We start from the raw sequence: 17,689 nt of genomic DNA, 5'->3' as shown, positions 1-17,689 counted from the left end.
TCCCTACGCGAGTAACTGAGAAAGTTGACATGAAGTTTTCGACAAGAAATATATTCAAGTTATGATTTTTGCGTCTCTGTCCTGGCCACACGTGCGAAGGAAGACGAGATGTATTAAATTCTTTCCCTGAGCGTTGTGTCCTCAGGAACATCTGGTTCCTAGAATCCATTACGTCTATTCAACGGTTTTTACTTTTGTTTATTTTGTTAAAGACACTTTTCAGTTTTCTCTTTTTATACATTGACAATGCAATATGTTTAATTTGTTTTCATTTCACATGTGCGTTTTTTGTACAATCTTAAGAATAGCAGTTAGTAGGCACTATTGGTGGACTTTCAGTCCACAATGTTCACCGTAACCTGCATGCTACATTTTAAGCTATTCGAATACTGGCATTATTCAGAATATGCAAAAGTACTTGACATTCCTCTGAAATTATCAGATATGTGAAAATTACAAAATTCATTTATTTATGAGGGTATTGCACCTCACCATGTAGATTTTGGCACTACCTTCGATATTAGCTTTGGTTTTTATCATTTGTCTTAGAGGTTTCACAATTTAGACTTTAAAGATCATTGACGAATCATAGCAGAACGAAACAGCGGTTTGATGCAGTTTAATACATAATTTGGCTCTACTATATCTAATTCTTAATCTGTATTGAAACGTACTTCTGTGTTTTTTTAAACAATCTCCATGTATATAGATACTTAACAGCTGTGCTTAAAAAGATAATAAAACATTATATCTTCTCTAAAATAAACACTGTACACCATAGGATTTGAGTATAACCACACTTCAACGTCAATTATTTATACACCAATCTGCGATGTTTCACTTCACGGCTATGTTAAATGTATTTTATCCTTGTGACTGTAACAACATAAACATTAACGTAAACTAGTGTAATCTCCAAAAGATTTACAAGTGTTAAACATCACTCTGCAGGTAAGTAGACTGATCGGATCTCATTTAAGTTTACATATCTAAAAGGGACTGCTGTCAGTTGCAAACAAATTCTAATAATGAGCAAACCCAAAATGTATCTTACTTAGGAAATCTTACCGACACTCAGGCATTCCAGGAGATTCATAACATCAACCAGAGGCATAACAAAAATGACACTTCTTTCCCTTCTACTTGAGTAAATTTTTAAATTAATACCCGATGACCAACTTTTTTACTTAATTTATACCTAGGCTGACAGCTCTATCGTTATCATTAACACGGATACTAGTGTCATTGATCAAAATCAAAGGAAACATAATTTATTGAATATGTTGAAAATACCACTCCACTTTCTCATCGCCAATTACTATGTAAATAGGAGATGTCATGTAATGTGTTTTTCTTAAAGCAAAATGTATATTTCTAATGAGGAAACAAGTTGGAGGTTTGATGGATGGATAATTAAGCTACCATATTTAAACACGAGGCTATTTTCATCCCATGCTTAACGTTTTGTGCAGAGCACTGCAGAAGGTTACACAGTATCTTATCAAGAAGCAGAACCGATGAGAACTTCTACAGATATTGATTCCTGCTGGAATCCTGTTCATTGCGATCGCTATCATGATTTTATTCGAAAGTATCGTATTTCCTTGTGCAGTATGAAATCAGAAGTTATTTTGTTCTCGTTAGTACTCTTGTTATTATTTATAAGGACTATTTTCTGAGAACATGGCATGACACTGATAGGCCTATGTTATAAAAGGATTAAGTGTTTACCGTCTAGAATTGTTGCTCTTATTCTCCTTACACATTTAATGGTTTCTGATGTAAATCGTAATTTTGTCCATCAATACCAAGAAAGAATATTCCGACATGTCAACACACTTAACTTCTAAAATCTAGGGCAAAACATGTACAACAGAAACATTCATGCAGATACTTCTGCAAAAGACCAGATGTTTCGGAAGAGAATTTGTCTTTATCGGCAACACCAATTATGCAGATCTTAGTCAATCTAACCAATGTCATGTTCCAAAATATGAACAAGATAAGAAACAAACCAACAGATAAACTAACGAACACCAGAATATCACACAAATAAAACATTTCCAAATAAGATCATTATGCCGACCGTAAATCTTCATCATTGTTTTTTCATTTATCACCATCTTTCATCATTATCATTCTGTAACGTGAAATTATGTTATTTTAACCTTATCTATTGACTTTGCTGATGTATCAGTTCTCTGCTTTTCTCAATATAATGTATCGTACCATTAAGAAATATATATATACATTTATGACAGGTCAATTTGATATCATCCCGTTGTAATCCGTAATGTTGTCTTCAACATACCCTGGTGCTACAGTTGTAGTGTTGATAGACTTTATATATATGCAAGTCTTACCAACAATATAGGTTATATGAAGAGTGTCACTGGTTATATATAAAGTGTCACCATGCTGAATTGCTTATTGTACAGTATGCTACTAGTACATATCACACAGATAAAGTGTGTAATACCGACTGCCACCAAAGGCTTCAATGCAAATGTGTATCAGAGGACATAAAAGTTTTTTATAACATCATATTATCTCAGTCTAAAGACAGATCAAATAACTTTCCTCATCTTGGCAGATCATAACCACTGCGAACAAGAGTGAAGCATTAAGATAACCCAACGTGGAAGGGAAAGTCAAGAAGATATATATATCTTTAATGCTGCAAAGGAAGGACATATTTTTGTCAAGTCCGTGTACCCGAGCAAAGTGTAGACTATTTGCTACAGTTGTCACTGTTTATATGACACAGGTGTTGTTTTCTCCTTGTAGCTCTTAAGCCGAATTCAATTAATACAGACATAGAGATTTGAGTGGTATTGTAGACCCAGGTACCACAATGTTAGCATCCCCTAAACGTGAAACTGACATCTTTGACATATTTTCTAATAGTAACATTTCCTTCCCTGTACCAGCATTGTAATTCGAAGTCGTATACTAATTACCACAAATTTACATCCCCTAAATTCAATACTGGTATTTATAAAGCGATTTGCACAATGTAACAATGCTTTTGTAGACGTATATAATACTAATTTTGACAATTTACATTTGTATGCAAAGAATGCAAGATCGATGTTGTTGATGTTTTAAGATTTCCTCTCAAACACCTTAATTATTGACATATTATTGTAGCCGAAATACTCATATATTGTTGTGATCTTTTTGTACGACCCCTCCACACGACACTTTGTGGTTCTTAGGCAGTGAAGCTCACTTTGCGTCTTGTAGTTTGTTGTCCTTAGGCAATACCCTTTACCCTAATTGATAAGGATAACGTGCGACCGGCCTCCCACATGCGATTCAGCGCAGTATCAAATACTACAGGGTAACCCGCTTAGAAAGGTTTCTGGTCTATTAACCCAGCAAACAAACAGATTCTTCATTAAAAAGTATAGTGATCTTATTAAAAACCTGGAAATAAGCTTTATTCATTTGAACAATTATCGACATTCTCCCTTCAAAAGACCAAAGTTTTACCTCAAAAACAACTAATTTAATCAATTTAATTTCACTTCCATTTTTTTCAAATTCAATTTGCGTTTGCGTCATTCTTAACTCAAACACCTTTTTTCTGTTGAATATTATTAACGTGATGTTTGAATAAACCCTTCATTTCAAAGTATTTTTAAAATAGAATTCTACATGTTCGCGCCTTTTTAATAACGAAGTCATGAAACGTGCAAATGTCAATTTAGGGTATGCCAATCACGTATAAAGACAAAAAATCACTTTAAACATCCATAGAGATATGATAAAGGAATAGATTACCGTCTTCACATTAATTTCTTTTATCAAATGTTTGACTATTCTTCATTTATAAATTACAAATTATTAATTACAAAGAAGGTTAAAGGATTCCATCTGAGGCGCCATTGATGAACTGGGCGAATCAGAACATATTTTAGTTCGAACAAGACATTGTTTTTCAAGATTACAGTCTTAATATTGACCCGGACAGTCATGGAACGTTAAACGAAGCTGTTTCGCAAACCTATATCACTCCAATGTTTTCAACATATGATTGATACCTCAGTTTATCTATATATCTTCGTATGCTTTTGACGTCATCTGTACACACAGGTAACGATGCACTGCATAGTGTTGACGTACGCAAATGCGCATCACCATCATTTGGTCTGTGATGTGACATGCCACGACATGATAACGACCCACAAAGCGTATTCATAATGGCGTCTATCAGCTTATGTCTCATTACGGTTAAGAATGTGATTTCGTAATTGCTCACACTTTCTTTCGTTAATTAAAAGGATTCATTTTCGCGGATATGATAAATCGGTCTACATTTTTTGTCTTTTCACAATATAAGCGAACTGAAGAACCTTTTGAAAATAATGACAACAACAATAACAATAAATAAAATGTCGACATGTCTAAAAATCATTCATCAAACTCGCATTCAATGAAACAGGTCAAATAATAAATAAAAGAAACATTTACAAGGAAACCCTATTAAGTACAAGGAGAATAAGAATATGTGTCCCGGAAGGGTAATCACAATTGACGAAACACGACATAATGTAATAAGATTTTTAAAAGAAATGCACAACCATGCAAGAACAAGATGTAAAACAGTTGATATTACCACCTACCTTTAGAACTATTTACTATCGAATGAAGCGATATTGACTTTGATGCCACTGTGTCGATTCCTTTTCATTTCTGATTCTCTTTGTTGTAATTAAATATATGAACGGATTTGGTCACGCATCCTGTTCTTAAAGTAGAGTGCAATTCTCTGGTAGTAGCGTCGCGAAGGCAGCGATTAGAATAAGTAAAGTACAATGACCGTCTGTAGGCTTAATGTATTTAAATAAGCCGATTTTGTGAGCGAGTAAACAATTCAGAAAAAAAATGTTTAAAGATGAGCAATTCCAATGACGAATAGAGCCTTAGTGAAGACTTCAGAATCACTTTGCACAAATTATTACATCATTTATCAGTTCATCTCGAGTCAGCTTTGTGGTGTTTATTTATCATAGTTTTCTTCTTCTAGTCTAATTTCATTACCTTTTAAACATTGTTTTTCATTGGCAAAAGTTGTATACTGACAAATGCAAGACTAATATATTTGTTTAATGGTTAAAATATTTTTCTTTAATGTGCATTACAGGAAAAGATAACATGAATCTCTAGATTAGTTACAATCAAAGAAAATATATAAAACTTTTTTTTTTTTAATTTTTGCAGACCATTTTACAGAAAATTTAGCAATAAGGTACCTGTAAAGAGATTCGAAAGATATCTTAATTCTGAAGAAAAAATAAGTAGGTTGCAATGTGACGGTACATCATAACAACAAATTTCAAAAATCTATCTAAAATTTACGCGTTTTGTGTCTACTTCATTATATTCAAGTATTATGTAGATGTATGATAATGATAATGTGGATTATTTACTATCTGAAACAAGAAACAGAGCATTCCTACTATTCAGTTTTGTTGTTTTCATTCCATCCGAAACAGCTTACATTCCAGTCAAATGATATGGTCTAAGTAATATTCGATTAGACGGTCCACTTCATATGCATTGATAAATTGCTTGAAATACGTACATGGCAGAGAGAATCGAACGGATGATTAAATTGACATGATATACAGTAGAGTTAATGATCCATAGTTAGAATGAGGAAACTTATCAGTACATGTCACTCTGTTATTGTAATCTGAAATATATTCCATAATCAATATAGATATTTCCTCGTTGTAAATGTCTGTTTTAAAATAAATGTACCATTGGTCTTAAGAAGACCACTTCTATTTATCACATTATGATTTCTTGATATCATTGCAAATGTTTATAAAATATTTGCAAAAAATATCAGGTAATTATATCAACGCGTATCCATTTGCATCTCATTTGCAAATAAATAACAGGCATCTATTTGAAGGACTAATGTTAAACACTGTAATCATTCTCGGAGATCAGATTACTCTGAAATAAAGACCACTTTTGTTTAAATGTCTCATTTAACCTATAAATTAAAGCAGGTGTTTTGATGATATCCTCACCTAAAATAAGACAAAATTATGTCAAGAGAATCCAGATTGGTATATCTAAGTGTTTCTTTTCCTGTTCAAGCATATCAAAGCCAAATTGCATATGTTGTTATCACATTGCATTGTGTTCATCAGTGATTTTGTATATCAGAAGACAAAAGATTTTAACATCGTGTAAGTAGCATTAAATTTTACACAAAAAGGCCTAATAACCTCCATTGTTCTTAAGGATATCATAAGACGGTGTAAATATATCAAAGCAGTATATGATTGTGTATAAATATATATAGAATAACGTTTTTATCATAATCTCTAAATCAACATTATTGTATCGGTGGTATAAGTATAGAACATGGACAACAGTTGTTGCTTCTATCTTTCCTTACTTAACAGAAACCTACACAAAGGGGAAAGTGATGAAACATCACATTTACTGCTTCACAGAGATCCATTACGCAGATATACTAATCCCGTAATAGTTTTATGGCCTGGTGGACATAGTTGACGGACACAAGAAGATGATAACAATACAAATAGGTCAACTTTTAAAACTATATAGGTCAGAGTATTATATAAAATAATTTACATGCCAGGGGAGCGTGTCATTTCTTTTTCTACAGCGGACAATATTTGTTTATGGTGACCAGATAAATACATTACCCGTGGCAAAATAAACGAAATGCGATACATAAAATAATAAGTTATCCGTAGGGAGTTTGACACTTCAACTGTTTGATAAAAATCAAAATCTATTTTGTTTGTTGTTGTTAATAATCATGAATGTTTATATGTATGCAGATGGTATCATCTGAATATAAATGAAAATATAAGATTTTGTCAATTTGTCAATGTCTTTGATTACAATGGTATTTAGTTGTAAGAGTATCAACCAATACATGTTGACTCATTAAATGCACCTAAATAGTAACCTCAATATTCCCGAATTATAACAGTTAGTCTTAGAATTCAAAATATCAACACTTTTTACCCCTTTAAAACAAATCGGTATAAAAGCAGAGTATACAAATGTAGATTTACATGAAGATTTTTATTATTGGGATATATGCAGTCATGACACGAGATTGGCAGGCGGCGTACAGTCATGTCATGTGATTATCACGTGAATACAGCCAATTATCAGAGAAGTCGTATTAGCAGATTCTTAGCAGTAATGCAAAACCATGTGATTAATTGCATACATATCATGTGATGTCATTTTGTTACGTCAGAGTACATTGGATTCCAAGGAAAAAACATCACTATATTCCTTTTTAAAAGGCTAAACCGCAGTTCAGCATTTTTGTGAATTAATTTAATCAGAATTCAATGGACGGAAAGTGAAAAATAATAATAAAATTTGAACATTATTATCAAATGGATTTCGATTTAAAAACCTACCATAATACGAAATCTGTTTTAATCTGAAATAAAAAATTACTTTATCAAACCTTCTCAATAAGCAAAAATATGATAAAATGGATTTGACCGACAATATTCAATGTGTCTGTAAAGATATGTACAACATAGTTTTCAATCGGTATTCTTTACATGTTATAACCGTAGTAAATAATATCAATTATATGAAACTACCTAATAGAAATGTATAATGTTGAACTGAATAATAAAAGATGAATTCTTTACATGTTATTTGTAAATTTGATAAATATGACTAAAACACTTTATAATCTATAAACGTTATTTATTGAATTATATTTATTTGATTGACATATCTGATAAAATATCTGGAAAAGTTCTTTCACAACTATGTTGGTTAGCAATAAGATTTAATAATATTCCGCGTTTCAAGATTTCACAAGCATTGAATGCTGGGTTCATGTACATCCTTACCTGTTTTTAAATACTTCGACCAATTTGGATTTCTTCTTATTTAACTCCTAGGTTAAAACAATAAAGGCCCCCTGTGTCACAGGCGAGGTCAACAAGGATGAAACAGCTGTTTTATGTAGTTTCATTCACTATTTGTTTATACCATCATGTCTATATTGAAATAAGTTGAAAAATGTTAAGCACTTTAGTAAAATGTTCTCTATATTTAGAACGACTTCAACTGGGTTAATCATGTACTATGATAATGGCATAGTAAAGGTAATGTTTTCTTGAATTGATTTATACGAGTTCATTGTCATTGTTTAATAATGCATTTATCACCTAGATACCGCATTGATGGTCGGTGATATAGGAATAGTGCTGGTTTGACAAGTAAGGAAGTAAATGTGACCTTGTACATCAGACATATATCCTGCACAATATGATATGAATCAGCTAATATTTTGGCAAGATATCAGTATATATTCATACACTGACCATTGGAATGTCTAACATCTTATCAGTGACAATAACCAAATTCTTCTGATGTACAATTTATACAGTTAAGCTTTTGGGAACGAACCTAAAGGATAGCTAGATGATTTTGTCGTGGAAAAAACGAATTTTGGATCGGCCTTGAGTTTCCAAAGTTTTCCCAGATCGAAAGTACTTACTTAAGTGATTGACACAAAAATGGCACCAATGCTTAATTATAAGATATATATCGTTCATGTGTCTTACCAAAACTCGATACAGTAAATAAACAGGCGGGCCAATATATCTAAGGACAGGACAGTAAAAACATCGGTAGAAGAACAAAATATGTAACTTTATATTTACTGTTAATGTTCCAGTTTTATCTCTCAATAAGCTATTTCCAAATATGATTTTAATTCAATGATACAGAATATAATTTGGAAAGAAAATGTTTAATTTCTAATTATCTTTTAACAATTGAACCACGAATTCAGTTCTGATCAGAATGACAGAATTAAAAAATTATGATTCGATAAAGCATATTAAGGTTCAGAATATATACATGTACTTGACATTCTTCGAAAATCATCCAATACATTAATTACAAAAATGATTGAATCATGGGTTAAGTTTAAAAAAACTTCCCAACAAGGTTCCACCATCAAAATTTAGGCCCTTAGCATCACTGACGAACCCTAGAAGAATAAAACTATTGTATGGTGCAGTTTAATTCATTGTTTGGTTTTATTGTATCTAAATTGACGAACCCTAGAAGAATAAAACTATTGTATGGTGCAGTTTAATTCATTGTTTGGTTTTATTGTATCTAAATTGACGAGCTCTAGAAGAATAAAACTACTGTAAGGTGCAGTTTAATTCATTGCGTGGTTTTATTGTATCTAAATTTGTAACAAATGTGCTATTTGTCTTTTGTACAATCTGAAACATTAATAACAATGTTAACTCTGAACAAACTATGGATAATTCTTTTCTGGAAATTGAGAACATTGTAATTCGATGGAAAGTTCTGGTTATGGTTTGTTTGTTTGTTTGTTTTTTTTTTTTTTCAATTTGACTTCATTTCACAAAGATAACCGCCATATTTTAAACATTTTTCGTCATCATCGGTACAACAAGTAAACAGCTTCTTTTGCGTTAGTTTAGATTTCCTTACAAACCGTTTTAGGTATACGTAACAACTCGATTGCCTTTTTATTTCCATCCTCGTCATTTTAACATCATACCGAGGGCACAATGAAAAAGAAAACAAGTAAAGAGGGAGGTAGCATTCGACACTAATAGTAATATTGAAGCAAACTAGTATTTTAATCTCAGCTGCATTCGCGACTTTTTCCGGTCTATTTGATTATTTAAAAAAATGTTCGCTACAATCAGGCAAAATGGGGAAAAAAAGTTTATAACGAAAGGTCTTTAATTGTTTTATCTTTAGTGTTTTATTACGGATTACTAAGATTAATTTTTATCCTGTTTGACCTTTTTTTCTTTTTTATTTCTAGCGACTTTATATATTTGCAAAATCACTTAACCACATTTTTATAGTCACTTGGGTGATATTCTTTGGGGGAATGTTTTCATTTGCGCCATATTTGTTTTTCGCCTTTGCGTGCGGTTTAGCAATCACTTTTTCGAATCAAACCATAAAACCATCTTTGAAAAAACTAGCACATTTTCTTTCACCATTTTAAGAAAAAAAAAGTTGATCATTAAACGCAATAGATAATTAGCAATGATCTACGAAGCGTTATATGCGTAGTATATACATCATATGTATTACTGAAATGAACCTATGGAGACAGATGTGTCACTATACCACTGTATTTTGTAAATCGTTCGCCTCCGGTTTACTTGTGTATTCGATATCATTATTTGTTTAGGTCCTCAAAGTCGTGTCGCGTAATAAGAGAAGGAGGGTACATATTGTTGATAAAGGGATGTGACAGATACACGTCTGTGGGTAATCTTATACGCACTTCGTATCTTCTTTTCATCTCTTCAATTTCACGCTAAACAGGTATTTATCAAAATCCGTTAAAAATTCTTATCGTGATATGTGCTGCCAAATTCAAGATAAAGCTCATGAAATTGTCACATTTCACTTGTCAAAGTATAATGGTAGAGTGAATACGCTACATTGTAATCTTTAGACCACAAATGGCACTTACGAGAAATAAAGTTCATATCGTATTTGTAAAATGTCTCATATCGCACATTTTTATTATACGTACAATGAAAAATAATGGAAATATATATGTCTTTTCTGTCAAGATATGTGAAATAGGACAGACACATTATCACTGTACGTATCGATAAATGGCACGATACGTGTCATATTTTATAGAAATTATTTTCTTTGGGAGACAGACTCGCTGGCTACTGGTCGTATCGCATGTACACCTGTTCAGAAAAATCTAGGCAAACGATCTCTCTTACTACAAGCGCAATTTGTAGGCGCCGAGCGAGCGTCTGATATGATATCTAACTAGTAAAACTAATGTAAATTATTAAGAAAGAGATCGCGTCTGACGACACTTATCATGATTATGTTGTGGAGTAAGTTTTTTCTTCAATTTTCCTAATTTACTCGTGTGAAATGGTTTAGTGAGTAATTCTGTCGAGTTGAATGATTTCTCTATCAAAATTGCAACATTACCGCGTTTTTCTTCCTTAAACATGATGTGAAAAAAGATGTGAATTTGCGTCGTTGCCAACCATCGATTATTTTATCCTTACTAATGATTGAAGGAAAACTTGATATTACTTCAGCGAATATTTAGTACATGTCGAGGATATTTAATTGCTCCCGTTTAATACCATAATATATATTTCACAAGTACCAGAGAATATCTATCTTTCTTTAATGTGAAGTACGAGTGAAATATAGATACAAGGACTGAAATAACCAAGTTATACGTTATACGAAACCATAAAGTTTCATTTTAGTATAACTTAGTCGATCCAAACTAATCCAAAACGTTTGACGTCAGTTTCACATTACTCTTGACTAGAAGACGTCATTTCTAATACGTGGTATCCTACCATTTTATATTGTTATCAAGTAAGAAACACTACACCATTAATTGGTGTAATTATATACGTATATCATTAGGAAAAATATGAAATTAATCTTATAGCAATACCATTTGGAGGACTTTATTAATATTTATAAATGTTGGTAATCCTGGCAAAGGGATAGTCTCATGTGGAAAATTTCACATTGATTCATGGCAAAATAGGATGCTTATTAACGGGGAGAATTATTCTTTGATGCTTTCTAGGCTAAAAATATTTATGAGAGTCTTTGTGAATCTTTTCATAGTCTTGGAAAGTTTTACGGTCGTTGTAATGAACTCAATGAGAAATATTCTATTCTTAGAGCGATATGAAGGTGGACCGTCGGATCCCTTCTTTTATACCACGCTCTCATAATTTCCTTGGATTGGCCAAGATTTGCATGGCGGGTGTCGTCGATGAAGCTCAAGACGCTTATTCTTTCGGAACACATGGTCTTACTTTCCTTGTCCTTTTTCAGGAGTCTCCATCTAAATCTTTAATGTTTTCACAGTTTACCACGTTTTTATTGAATTATGAATATGTTGATATGTTGGAACCTATCTATGGCGATGCTGCCATGGATTTCAATGCTTGTAGGATGCCATCAATAAAAAGGCTGCTAACCCCGAACGTCACCTTACATTTCATATGCTTAATTATGATCCAAATGCAGCAGCTTATCAAGATATTGGCATACCTTTCGATCAATGTTGATTTTTCTCCGTCCCCTTGCAAGTTTCATACTTTAAGAATAAAGCAGGTGTATGATACCGATTTATTAGTGATTCACCTATGCCGTATTAGACCTAAACATCTTTATGTCAGCATTCCATGTTCGTCTGTTAGTTGTTCATACTTTATTACCTAGCATCGCCTGTATAATGCAATTGCATGCATGCAATATATGGCATGATAGAATTATGACATAACACTAAATGTATTGGTTTGGTTGGTATTGCTTAACGTCCTATCAATAGCCAAGGTTATCTAAGGATGGTCTTAGGTTTGTTTTTGGGAGTCCAGAATATGTTTGTGTAAGCCTCCTTGTCATAATGCGGAACGGAAGATGACTTGACAGCTTCATCTTGTCACAAATCTTCGACCAACGTGAACTACTAACATTTTTAAAGACGCTGGTATGTTTCGACCGGGGAAGCATTCCTCACTCGGACGAACACTCAACTAGAACGATTAAAATAAGTTGATAGCTTGTTTCGCAGTTAAAGTTTACAACACCCAACTAAAGGCCAAATGAGAAGTTTTGTCAAGGGAGGCATGAGGAAGACTGAAAGATCTATAAATAAGAGAGAAGTGAGTTTAGTCGTCTTAAGATTACATAATAGGAGCAGCAGGTACAATGCTTACACCTTGCCTGCAGGTCGGCACTTGACTAATATTAATATTGTCATGTTTTATCTATGTTTTGATAAAAGAGACATCTTGTTGGAGTCCTATGGAAATCTCCATCGAAAAAGATCAATAAAGCAGAAAAGATCGATATTCAAAGCGTTAAAATGCGGGTAATAGATTTTCTCTTTTTATTTATTTGTTCATTTATTTGAATTTCTCGACACAAATTGGTCATGGATACATCTTTGCAGCAGGATTGATAATTCAGAAAATTTTATGGAAAGGTCACAAGACTTTTTGACTTTGTCAAAAAAATAATACCTTTGTGGTATTGTAGAAGACGTAACTTCTATTATTCCTACAGATACTGTGTTCAGATGACTTGTGTTTTCTGTAAGCTGTTGACGTTTTTAGTATTGCATTTTCAGCACATAGGTTATATGTGAACACTGTTTTGTCATATACACGCGCTGTGATATATTTTGTTGTGGTATACTGCCGATTTGTTTCGTGTTGTCTCAGTATACAGCTACTGAGTTATAATTTGTTGTCGTATACAGCCACTGTGTTTTAATTTATTGTTGGTATACAGCCACTGTGTTATGATTTGTTGTCGTATACAGCCACTGTTTTATAATTTGTTGTCGGTATACAGTCACTGTGTTATAACTTGTTGTCGTATACAGCCACTGTGTTTTATCTAGTTGTTGTATACAGTCACTGTGTTATAATTTGTTGTCACATGCAGTCACTGTATTATGTCATGTTATCATATACAGCAACTGTGTTATAATTTATTTGTTGTATACAGCCGCAGTGTTATAATGTGTTGTATAAAGCCACTGATTTATAATTTGTTGTCTTATACAGCCAACGGGTTATATGTTATTGTCATATACAACCACTGTGTTATATATTGCTGTATACAGCCACTGTGTTATTATTTGTTGTCGTAAACAGTCACTGTGTTATATTTTGTTGTCATATACAGTCACTCTCTTATATTTTGTTATCATAAACAGCCACTGTGTTATAATTTGTTGTATAGAGCCACTTTGTTATATATTGTTGTCATATACAGCCACTTCGTTATATATTGTTGTCGTAAACAGCTGCTGTATTATGAATTGCTGTCTATAAAATGTGTTATATTCTGTAGGTGTATACAGTCGCCTTATTACAAATAATCGGCATATACAGCCGCTGTTATATTTTTCTATCGTATACAGCCACGGTATTTTATTTTGTCGTCATATATAGGAACTTTGTAATGTTTTGTTGTCATAAAAGCCAGTGCTTTGCATAGGCGAACTGATAAATCGTCATGTGATACAACAGTATATCAAATCTGTAATTTTTCTCTTCACAATGTTTTTAATAAGTTGACATTGTTATATCTTGTCATTGTCTCGCCATACTGTGACATTTTGTAAATATGTCACCATGTTATATTGTATGTTGTTCCTGTATCGTTCATGTTGTTGTCTCATCATACTATCATAATAAGTAAATAATATTTGTGGCATTCTTCTGGCACTTTGCCATACTTGTGTTGGCATACTATTATATTCTGTCAATGTGTTACCAGTGTTTTTCTTTTTTGCATCTTGTTGTTATTACAAATGCCAATGTCTTGTTTCTGTGTTATGTTTTGGCACCATGAAACACTTTTATTATGTTTAGCATGTCGTTTTATCCTGTCACTGTTTAGTGGGTTTTTTACATTCGTTAACACATTTGTTGCTCATTTTATACTGTCATTTTATGAAGTTTTGTTGTGTGGACCACCACAGTGCTTTACTTTAATTTCTTATATGGCAGTAATTGAATATTGTATCACCACTATCATCACTGTGTTACGTTTGTCGTTTTGTGATGACTTTGGTCTGATGCTGCCACTTTGCGACACTTTTGTCTTTTCTTGTTGCTGCTATTAGAAATGGTCCTGCAGACAGCGCATAAGAACTGTACGTGTTGTTCCCTTTTCATTATTGTTAAGAGAGGGTGAAATTTGACATCTCATCTTTTCATTTCTTACGAAAAAAACTATGCTTTCCTAATATCTTTCTTGGGATTACCTCATTTTTGGACTTAAGCGGAGCAATTCTCTGCTTTACGATTAGCATTGTGGTGGTGCAAGGAATCTAAGAATAGAAGTTGTTATAATACAACCAGCAGAACCAGTGCGACGGTTCGATAACTACACGATCACCTCTATCAGGCAAATGACCATTGTGGAACGTACTAACACGGACGTACGTAGTGTACGAGATGGTACGGAATCGAAAACTTTTTCGGTTGTACTGTAATCCAATATACACTATAGGTCGAAAATAGTGTGACGAAATGGTAAACAGATTACAGGCCAAAAAATACAGCAGGTGGTAACAATGTACTATAGTCAATTAGACTACGCTTTGATTAACACTTGGTCATATATGTGCGAGAATTTGCCCCTCTCCCCCCTCCCCCCTCCCCCTCCCCCTCGTCCCTGTTAAGTACTGCCCGCTGTCTATTGACATATCCAACCCGAAGAAAATGTTCCAAAAACACTTGTTTACTTGTTGGAAGTAAAATGTGACTGGATGAAGTGTCCTGTGTGCGTTCGGCAGTACACTTAAATGTTCTAGCACTATACATTCAGCATTAGTCCACCAATATCACATGAAAATACAGTACCATCCAATCAACACAAAAACTCGTCACGTGATCTCACCTAAAGTACACAGGGGGATAGTCCGAAGAGTCTCAGTATCCATACGCAATTCCACTTTTGTCTTGGTCGCGTCAATGGTCAGAATTCCTTCCTATATAAAAACGTCAAATTCCAGCAAGCTCTGCAAAAGCCGGTATCCAGGCAATGTTTTAGATAGTTTAAAAAGCGCGAAAGTTATAAATCTTACATCGATGAAACGATAAATAGTTTTCCACAAACTGATATATGTTTGAAAGCAACTAACTATTTCTATTCGTTTTTACCAATAACTTTAACTTCCGGCATATTTACAGAAGTCGCTAGAATTTGGCGTTTTATATAAAGAGGGATTTTGACTATCGAGTGGGACAGAGGACAAAAATGATATCGCGTATTGATTGAGACGCAAAATAAAAGATGCAATTATTATATATTTACTGTATTTTACCAACTAGAACAGGGATCTAAGTAATTCTTTTATCTTTATATTGAAAATATAAGATAGAAATATATCTCGATTTCCTAATATTGCAAGACCGACTTTTGCCATATTAAAACGCTGACATTTTGTAAACAGATAATATTTAAATAAGATGTAATTAAATACAAGAAATGATGCATAATATTTAGTAAATATCACAAATTATCATATTTTATAAGGACAAAAGAAAAATTACTTTTAATATCAGTTCACACTGCTTAGATTAACTTGGTTAACTTCCGATTTTGTTGGTTGTTTTAAATATCTCTTTTAAAAAACAAAAGACAAAAAAGATTTTAAATTGAATAATATATTGAATTCTCCCGGAAGCACAGATATATATAATCTTTACTTTCAGATCATGAGAGATGCTGTTTATTTATCCTCATTTATGTATGTACTTCACACTCAAACTTCGCACATTGATACGAGGAAATAGTAATACAATAAATATCTGAGCCAAAAGAAGGGTCTTAACAACATACCAATTGTCCTTTTACCTCCTAGAAGAAATTACCGTTTGAATATATCTTAACATACCCACTGTCCTTATACTTCCTAGAATTAATTACCGTTTGAATACATCTTAACATACCCACTGTCCTGATACTTCCTAGAATTAATTACGATTTAAATATATCTTAACATACCCACTGCCCTTATACTAACTAAAATTGATCATTGTTTAATAGATCTTCAAAAGCATTTTTTTTAATGTGTAGACTGAACAAAGTAAAAAGTGTCTTTAATCAATTATATCCGTAATTCAATCACATTTATTCTGTTCTTATTTTATAACCCTCGTTTACTTTCGTTTATCTGCAGTGTAGATCACTTAACTTTCCACGCCCTGATTCATTTGTTGCACAATACAAAATATACACATGTACTAAACGGTTTTTTGAAAGTTTCTTACATATGTGAAATTGTAAAATTGCCAATGCCCCTTCCCTATTTCGATATTCATCTGTCTCCTTCTAAATCTCAACAATTTAGACTATGCATAACGGACGCTTTCTGGAAGGACGAAACATCTATATGATACAGTTCCATTCCCTACTTGACTGCATCTAATTCTAAATTTATTTTGATATGTGATACTCTCTTTCTTTTTATCCTTTGCACAACTTTTAATCGTAGAAAAATCACTTGCCAATCTCTTTTTATATAGGTATCAAAACAAATATTCGGTCTTATGGAAATCCGAATATTAATACATAAACACACAAAAAAGAAAAACAATTTTAGCAGAATTATTCACACAAGATCGATTTCTTCAGTACCGACAAAGCATGCATACGCTAAAGTAAAAATTGATATCTACTAATTGCAACGTCTCTTGTTATTGCCATCCATACGGCTAAAAGTGCATAAGAGCTGAAGTGAAGTTAAGGATATCCTGTGTACATGTTACCGGTACGGCAACACCATTAAGATCTTTATAAATCGACCCTATTATGTATTACGTTCAAGCGTTTCATAATATATATATATATATATATATATATATATATATATATATATGCATGTATATATTCTTTTTAAAATTTCATTTCCTTGTGACTGCAATCATACACAAATCACAGAATATGTACTTTTGCTTAGAAGGAGAAGTCCTAGATTTTTTATCATCAAACTGGTTATATACTAACAAGGCTTTTTATGTTACGTTTGAAGTGTGCATATACTGCCCTAGGGGTGACTCTAGATTTGATAAATGATAATAGTTAAAGGAATGCTTCGTTGTTATGC

The sequence above is a fragment of the Ylistrum balloti genome, unplaced genomic scaffold (genome assembly GCF_031769215.1).
Source record: "Ylistrum balloti isolate Yb309-2 unplaced genomic scaffold, AGI_CSIRO_Ybal_v1 Utg369848, whole genome shotgun sequence".
In the NCBI taxonomy this organism is placed as follows: Eukaryota; Metazoa; Mollusca; class Bivalvia; order Pectinida; family Pectinidae; genus Ylistrum; species Ylistrum balloti.
This window is presented reverse-complemented; position numbering follows the sequence as displayed.